Raw genomic sequence first — 9,207 nt, forward strand, 5'->3', positions numbered from 1 at the left:
ACTCTACCTATCTGGGTTCGGTTCTCTGGTATTCCGCTTGAGTTTGGAATGAGGAAGGCTTGAGTTATATTGCAAGTGCTATAGGTAAGCCCATGTACGCAGATGCGATGACTGAGAAGTGCCAACATTAGAGCTTTGCTAAAATTTGTCTTGAAGTGGATGTCTCTTCTAAGCTGCTACATACAGTTGAAGTGGTAAATGCTAGGGGGGAGAGTTGTGATATTTCTGTTAAATATCCTTGGAAGCCATCTAAGTGTTCTATGTGCAAGGTTTTTGGACATTTAGATGGTGGATGCCCTAATAAGGTTAGGGAGCTGGTTGGTGCTTCTAACCCTCCTTTTCAGTCTTCTTCAATTCTTGCTCCCCATTTTGTCCTAGTGAGGATAGCTCCTTATGTGGCTCAACCTAAATCTCCTGTGGTTCCTTGTCTTGAGGAAGTTACTATCTTTGCTCCTGTGGCTACTATTATCCCTAACACTGTGGTTGGGGAGTATGAAGTTGGCCTTGTGGTGGAGAGGGGAGTTTCTAGTTCTTCAAATTCTAGTGTTCCGTCAAGAATTCAAATTTGTGATAATGTTATGATTGATGAGATTGTGCAGAAGTATAATGCAGGGTTGTGGGCTACTTTAAACTCTATCGGTAAGGATTCTTTGGGCGCTGCTCGGTTTCCTTCTGATGCTGAGATGGGGGTGATTGGTTTCACTTCAAGGCCTACTGCAAACGTTGGTTTACTGAGGAATAAGTTCTCTCCTTTGTCTTTAGGATCCCAGACTTCACTCTATTCTATGGAGACGGAAGACAGACTTCTGTAGAACATATTGCTAGATTTTCTGCACAATGTAAGAATTTGGCACAAAATGGCTTCATGAAGTTGAAGTTGTTTCCAAACTCTTTGGCTGAGCCAACTTTTGCTTAGTATACCAATTTACCACCAGGATCCATAACTAATTGGTATTAGATGGAGGAAGTTTTTCATGCTCATTTCTTCCACGCAGGACCTAAAGTTACTATGGCTTACTAAGCCAAACTTAAGCAAAAACCAGATGAGAAAGTTGCTTACTTTATATCTTAGTTTAAGAGGGCAAGAACTAAGTGCAAACTGCAACTTCCAGAAGCAGAGTTTGTAAGACTAGCACAAGATGGGTTAGATAGAGAACTTCGAAAGAAGTTTGACTCAACAGAATTTAGAGATATAGTAGATTTAACCTATAAGGTGTCCAGATATGAATCCCTATTAGAGGAAGATATGTATAGGAATAACTCTTCTTATTCAACTTAATATAGAGATCCAAATTATGAAATTTATGCTACAGAAATAGTTGAACATGATCCTTGTGTTTGTGATTCTTCAGTTCAAAAGAATATGTCAATAGGGCAAAAGTTCAAACAGAAGGAAATAAATAAAGTTTATTCATTCGATGTGTCTAGGGCAGATGATATCTTTGATTATTTATTGAGAAAGAAGATTATAAAGTTGCCTACAAATGTTAAACTTCTAACTTTGGAAGAAAAGTATTGTAAATGGCATGATTCTTGGTCTCATTCAACTAAATCATGCAATGTTTTCCGTGACAGGATCCAAAAGCAAATCAAGAAGGGAAGGATCAGGTTCCCAGAGAAGACAATGGGAATTGATGAGACTCCTTTCCCAAAAATTGAAGAGGCTGAAGTCAACACCAATGTGCCAACATCAATGGCTCGAACAGTTAAGAAGTACTGGTAGAACAAGGAGGTGTCAATGAATATGAATACTGTTCAGTTTGGAAGAGGAAGGCCAAATGCTGGTCAACCTCAGAATATGGGAATTAGGCAGAATTTTCATAGACAAACTGGTGTTGGTTTTAATCCAAGGAGATTTGCAAGTAATAATCATTTACCAATGCTTGAAGCATCATTTTTGGAATGCTTATGTGTTGGATGCTGGGCCAATTATCTTGTTTTCAAGGATTTGGACAGGAAATGAGTAAGTTTCTTTCCTAAATAACTTGGGAAAAGAAGAATGACTCCCACATAGACTAAGCCAAGGGAGGAAGACAAGCCTTGGTTGGCTTCAAAAAGAAGTCTTCCTATCAGTCTAGTCCCACCTGCTCCAAGAAGGGAAGTTCCCCCTTTCGAAGAAGGCCAATATTGGCCAATCAGCCACCTTACAAGGAGAAACAAGTCAGGAGAAATTCACTTTGGTAAGGGAGTCCTTGATTGGTTTCTGAAACAAGTTAAACTCGACTTGTTTCTAGGTTATAAAGACCCTACAAAAGGTGGTACTAAGACTTATAAACCGCCAAATTTAGCTCATGGACAATGGGTGTTGGTGAGAGACCCAAAATCTAAAATACCACAGATGGTACCTCTGCTATCCAGAACTCAGAAGAGAAAACTCCAAAGGAAGTATTTACTTTTCCAGTTGGGAGAAGCATCAACTGAAGAAGAGTCAATAAGAGAAACAAGACCCAATCCTAGGTTTAACAAAATTCAGAAGGATTCAAAGGATGGTTTTCAAGTACAATATAAAGATAAAGAAGCTCTAAAGGGAGTTGATTCTGCTATGACAGAAGATGCTTTTGATCCTCCTTCTCCTAACTCATTGGCTAGTTACTAGTTTGGACTATTAGAAGCCATGTTAATAGAGCAAGGAGAAGTGTAAGGAAGTTCTCCCCCTATGGAATTGTCAGTTCAAGGGACTGAATCCAAAGGAGAAATGAAAGAAGAATTACTCAAAAAGTTAAAGGAAGTTCAAAAATCCAGTTTGGGGACATGCATGAGGTTCAAATCAACATGGTTTATCCATGTCCTGTGACTTTTCTCAAAGAAGAATAATCTTCTTCAGCAAAAAGAGATTCAAAGTTGCCTATGGGAAAGTTAGATATTGCTGAAGTCACAAGCAATGATGATGAACTCAATATCATCTATAATAATTGTGTCTAAGAAGAAGTGGCTCAAATGAAAATGGATGGGAACAAATGGTACAATGTTGGACAACCTCAAGAAGATTGGGAAGAAATTTCGAAAGAAAGTGCCAGCTTTGTGCCAGATTCTATATCTGATGTTGAGTATCCATTAGTAATCGATCTGAATTATGTTGATATTTCTTATTCATTTAAACCTCCTACTATGAGGCAGCATTTAAAACCTTTATATATTACCACATGTTTTGATGGAGTTCCTCTAAATCGAATTCTGGTGGATAATGGTGCTGCAGTGAATATTTTGCCCTTTTGAACCTTGAAAAAGTTAGGGAAAGGAAAGGCAAAATTGATTCCAACTAGCACATCCATTGCAGGATTTATAAGGGAAAGCCAGCATGCAAAAGGAATAATATCAATTAGGTTGGCAGTAGGAGGAGTAGAATTTGATACTGCCTTCTGTGTAGTTCACACATATGCCAAGTATAATGCTTTATTAGGAAGAGATTGGATCCACGTTAATGGGTGCATTTCTTCTTCTATGCATCAGGAATTGATGGTTGTTAAATATGAAAATGGCAAGGAAGTGGGTGATGAAGGAGTCAAAGCTGATCCACATCCATTTAGTGATGCTGCAAACTTCACTGAAGCAGAAATGTACAAGTCAAATGTGGTTCCACTTAGTGAACTGACACAGACTGCCACTTGCCCAACCAACGAAATGGAATTGGGAGAATTGGTAGAGTTGAAATCAAAGCTGAAACAAGCTGTTGATTATGAATCAGACACCCCAAAAGATGAAGCTGCTTGGATGTGAATCTGAGGCAGAGGTTAAAGAAGCCAACCCATTGGCTTTAATGAGATATATTGCTCTAGGCAATGAGCAAAAGATTCAAGAAGAAAATATATGGGAGGATGCTCTATTGGAAAGACCTTGTATGGAGGAAAACCAATTAGTATCTAATGATCAAGCAACAAATCAAGTTGAATCCCAAGATACTGTAGAGAAAGTGGAATTAGGAAATAAAGAGAATCCCAACATAGTTCTTATTAACAAATGTCTCGATTTAGCTATGAAAGCCAAGTTAATAGAGTTGTTGTGGGCAAACGAGCGCTCAATTCAGAGTTGCCACTTGGGTTTGAAGGTCCGACACCCAAGGAACTGAACTTGAAATGCTTTTTACGCTATTTAATTTGAAAAAGTGAAGGCACCAGTCCGTCATAACTATATTTGGGTTCGGGAGCCAGGTTACGAGAGGGAAAGGGTTTTAAGGCACCCCTCTTGCCCAATCCGGAGATCAGTCTCTACTTAGGCATTTTGCGAAAACATTCGAGATTCTTTTTTATTAATCAACTTTTAGCCAATTAGGTTGGGGGAACAATTTAAAGAGGGGGGGAGGGGGGGGGGGGGGGGGGGGGGGGGGGGGTAAAACTGTAACGCGTTTTGTAGGATGTGATCGATAGCATGGATTTATTATATGGTAAGCAATAAATGAGATAAAAGCCAAATACTGCTCGAATAGGCCAACATAGTGCACTACTAGAAGTTGGCGTACAAAGGGGAAGCATGCATGCATTGATCTGTTTCACGTAGATCACTACATGCAAGCAGACCTGCACGCGTGAACCCTAGACTGGCGCGTGTGTGTTTGCTTATTCCAATTGGCTTTGGTTTTTATCCCCCTTTGGGCTCTGGAAAGACCAGTGCCCACCCAGGACAAACCAAGTAGTTTATGTGTAAAGTAAAGACAAATAATTACAAGCAGAATGAATAATAACTAGAATACACCCCATAAATAGAGTGGGGGGTAAAACAGTGGCCAGAGGCCAAGTTACCCAGGCAAAGCCAACCACTGGAAATCAGCTTAAACCTGCTCATGTAGCTCAAGGATAGGCACGCGCCTGTTCTAACTGGACTTCTAGTGTTTGGTGTTGAACACTTGGGCTCTGAGACATGTTCTGAAGCAACCCAGGGATATTCCAACACAACAAATAAGCATATTGAAAGAAAACTAGCAGTCTTAGCAAGGAGAGCAGTAAAACAAGTTTTAAACATGCTCAAAGGTGATGTATAGCAATAAAAGCATAAAAGACCAACACCCCTATCCCCGCGTAGGTTTGCGTGTGCAACCACAGAATGGCGCGTGCGAACAAGAGACTAATGCTCGCAGGTGTGCAGGTCACACGGTTCTTGAAACCTTGCTAGCTTTAGGGCAAGGACATGTATAGATTACCAGCCTTGGCCCTGTTAGCCCCCCTCAGGGATCAGAACAGGAAAACAATAAATGTTTATACCTTTGCTTGAACTTTGAAAAAGGTTTGAACTTGATGTTTTGTGGTTGAAAGTTTGATGTATAGTGATTGTTTGAGTGATAGTTGGAAGTGTTTTAATTGAGTTGTAAACTTAGGTTCAAGGTGTTGGTAGCTTTTTTGTAAAACTTGGTAACCCTTTGAAAGGTTAACAATAGGGGGTATTTATAGGAGGAGTCGTGGTGGTAATGAAGGTGTAACTAGCCAATCAATGACTGGTTGAGGCTTGCTTGGTGGCTAAGCCTCCCATAAAGGTGATGGGAGGGGTTTAAAGAGAGGGTACAACCCCCTTGCAAAGGTACTGTTCAGACAGAAAATGAGGCTCTACAGGTGTAAAAGACTCCTGATGATGGCAAAAATTCGGTTGGAAAAAGGTGATGGGACAGGGGTTTGACCGGTGCACGCATGTCTCGGACGGGCGCGCGCATCTCAAACCTACCCACACGTTGGTCAATGGTCAAAGTTTGACCATGGACCACCACATGTCCATTTGAAACGTGCGCGCAGTACAAGATCAATGCGCGCAGGCCAAACCAACACCCGCGTTGGTCAACAGTCAAAGTTTGACCATTGACCACCACCTGTCAATTTGATCCATGCGCGCGGGTTCTAGACCAGCGCATTCCAATAGGGTTTTGGCTCGGTTTAAGGGTTCAAAAAGGATGTCAAACACTCAAAGTTCAAACTCTAAATCATTCCCAAGACTGTTCTTGATCCAATTCATCATCGGGGAAACAAGAACCAAAAATAAAGTAAATCAATCGGGAGATCCAGATTGGGGTGTCTACAGCTGTTAAAGGCTAATAAAGAATGTTTTGCATGGAGTTACAAGGAGTTGCCTGGTTTGGATAGAAGTCTGGTGGAGCATAGATTACCTATCAAGCCACAGTTCAAACCTATCAAGCAATCGATCAGGAAAATGAGCTCAAAAACCATTGGAGGTGTTAAGAAAGAAATGTAGAGGCTTCTTGTTGCAAGTTTCATTAGAACAGCCAGGTATGTTGAATGGCTATCTAATGCAGTGCCAGTACTCAAAAAGAATGGAAGCATAAGAATCTGTGTTGATTTTCAAAATCTTAATACTACAACTCCTAAAGATGAATATCCTATGCCAATGGTGGATATGCTTGTTAACAGTTTAGTTGGACACAAGATATTATCCATCATGGATGGACATTCAGGGTATAATCAAATATGCATTGCAGAAGAAGATGTTCATAAAACAGCCTTTGTATAACCTGGTAATATTGGAATTTTTGAATGTGACAAAATGCCATTTGGACTAAAAAATGCTAGGACAACATATCAAAGAGCTATGAACATTATTTTCCATGATTTGGTAGGAGATTTCTTGGAATGTTACATTGATTACATCATTGCAAAGTCAAATTCTAATGAAGATCATCTTAAACATTTGGAAAAGGCTTTCCAGAAGATGAAACGTTATCAGTTGAAATTAAATTTAGACAAATGTGCTTTTGGAGTATCAGCTGGAAATTTTTTGGGATATTTAATTCATAACAAAGGAATTCAAGTTGACAAGAATAAAGAAAAATCTATAATTGAAGCCAAGCCACCTTCCAACAAGAAGGAATTACAAAGATTTCTTGGTCAATTAAATTTCCTTTGAAGATTTATTTCTAATGCTGCAGGAAAAACTAAAATTTTCTCTTCCAAAGGGGTGTAGCGCTCTTCACGTCCAACTAGTTTCTTGCTCAAGTAATAGATGGCTTTCTCCACTCCTTTGTTCCCTTCTTGAGCTAGCAAACATCCCATGGCTGATGGGGTTACAGACAGATAGAGAATCAAGGGCTTCCCAGCCACTGGCGACATCAAAACCGGTGGGTTCTGCAAGTACTTCTGAATAGAAAGGAAAGCAGCTTGACACTTATCTGTCCATGTGAACGGGACGTCCTTCTTGAGCAGATGAAACATCGGCTCACAATTTAAAGTCAACTTGGCGATGAATCTGCTAATGAATTGCATTTTCCCGAAAAAGCTCCGTACTCCCTTTTTTTGACTCCGGTGGCTTCATCTCAAGAACTGCCTTGATCTTTGAGGGGTCGACCTTTATTCCTCTAGAAGTGATCATGAAGCCAAGCATCTTGCCCGCTATGACTCCGAATGTGCATTTCTGCGGAATGAGACGCATTCAAAACTTGCGGAGTCGTTCGAAGAACTTCCTAAGAACAGGAATGTGGCATTCTCGAGTTTTTGACTTGGCAATTATGTCATCCACATAGACTTCAACCTCCTTGTGGATAATATCATGCAAAATGGTTGTGGCAGCCCGCTGATAAGTAGGATCGACATTCTTTAATCCAAACAGCATGACCAAATAACAGTAAGTCCCCCACTCGGTGATGAAAATCATTTTTTCACGATCCTTAGGTGCCATGAGAATTTGATTGTAACCCGAGAATCCATCCATGAACGAGAGCATAACATGTCCCGCAGTATTATCCACAAGCACATCAATGTGAGGCAAGGGAAAAACATCTTTAGGGCTTGCTTTGTTCAAGTCCATAAAATCGACACATACTCGGATTTGTTTGTTCTTTTTAGGAACATGAACAATATTGGCCACCCAAGTGGGGTGCTGAGAAACCATGAGAAAACCAACGTCAATCTGCTTGGTGACCTCATCTTTGATCTTTTGCACCCAATTCGGCCTCATCCGTCACAGCTTCTGCTTCACAGGCTTAGCATCTGCCAGAAAGGGGATTCGATGCTCCACTATCTCAGGGTCGATACCGAGCATGTCTTAATGAGACCATGCGAAGATGTCACTGAATTTCGTGAGCAGCTCTTTGAAACCACAATGCTCCTCCAGGGATAAAGTGGAGCCCACTTGAACCATTTGGGGATCACCCTCATCTTTCAAGTTTATAGAAACTACTTCTTCTTTTAATGGCTGAGCATGCCTTTCATCTTCCCTCTCGATGAAGGAACGAATTTCCTTGGGAATATCCCTATCGAAATCTATCCCTTCATCGTCAGGGTAGACACAATTTATATATAAATCAGCAAAGTAGTCAGAAGTAGACTCTTTCATTTCACAAAACCCTTCAGGGTTACCAAGTACAGCAGAATCAAACTTGAAGAAAAAGCTATGACATGGAGGGCCAAAAGGCACAATCTCCGACTCAGAGCTAGAACTAGCCTCAGACGACTCAACAAACTCTGTGTCAGACTCAGACTCAGATGTGTCATCAATGCAAGTTAGGCGTGGTTTGAAAATGCAATTTTTAAGACTACCCTTGGCTTCCATGATAAGAGAGGTGGGATCCTGGAGGGCGTCAAGCCCGAGCATGAGTACTTCGGCCTCTTCAACTTCTTCGGCAAAACCCACTTGGGAGAATTCCTAGAACAGCAGCTCCAAACTCCTCTGATCGAAAGATCCCAACCAATCGGTCTTCACCTTAACCTGTCCACGCTTTTTCTAGAATTTTGCCCTTGCCAGCTCTTCGTCATTGTCTGACCAGATGTCAGCAGTGAAAACCTCAAAATCGGGTAGCAGCTCCCCAATTTTGGAATCCATAAAAGGTTCGGCCTGTCCTGCATAAGCAGTATTTCCCCATTCGCGCGCAAAATAGCTATTCGGATCACCATAAAGGGTTCGAGGTTTTCTTGTACCTTTTCCTTTTTTGGCTTCTTTGGCAGGAGCAACATACCTCAAATCAAAGCGGCCCTCGCTGAAAGGAAAGGTAGGGAACTCAGGGATCCCTTGCTGGTTAATTCCAGTCCCAAACCAGGCATGTACGACATCCTCCTCATTATGTCCAAAGCAGCAGAGCTTATGATGAAGTCGTCATCCACGTTGATGGCAAGTACTGAGCCAGATGTATCGAAAGAGAATCCTCTAAGGTCAACGTCTTCTTCACTGTGGTTGATCCCCAAAATAGGAGAGTCATCCTCCTTGTGCGAACGAATGCTGAAGTCCCCACAAATAGTAAGTGTGCCAGAAGAAAGTCCCAACATGACTTTCTGATGAAGG

The sequence above is a fragment of the Rhododendron vialii genome, chromosome 10a (assembly GCF_030253575.1).
Source record: "Rhododendron vialii isolate Sample 1 chromosome 10a, ASM3025357v1".
In the NCBI taxonomy this organism is placed as follows: Eukaryota; Viridiplantae; Streptophyta; class Magnoliopsida; order Ericales; family Ericaceae; genus Rhododendron; species Rhododendron vialii.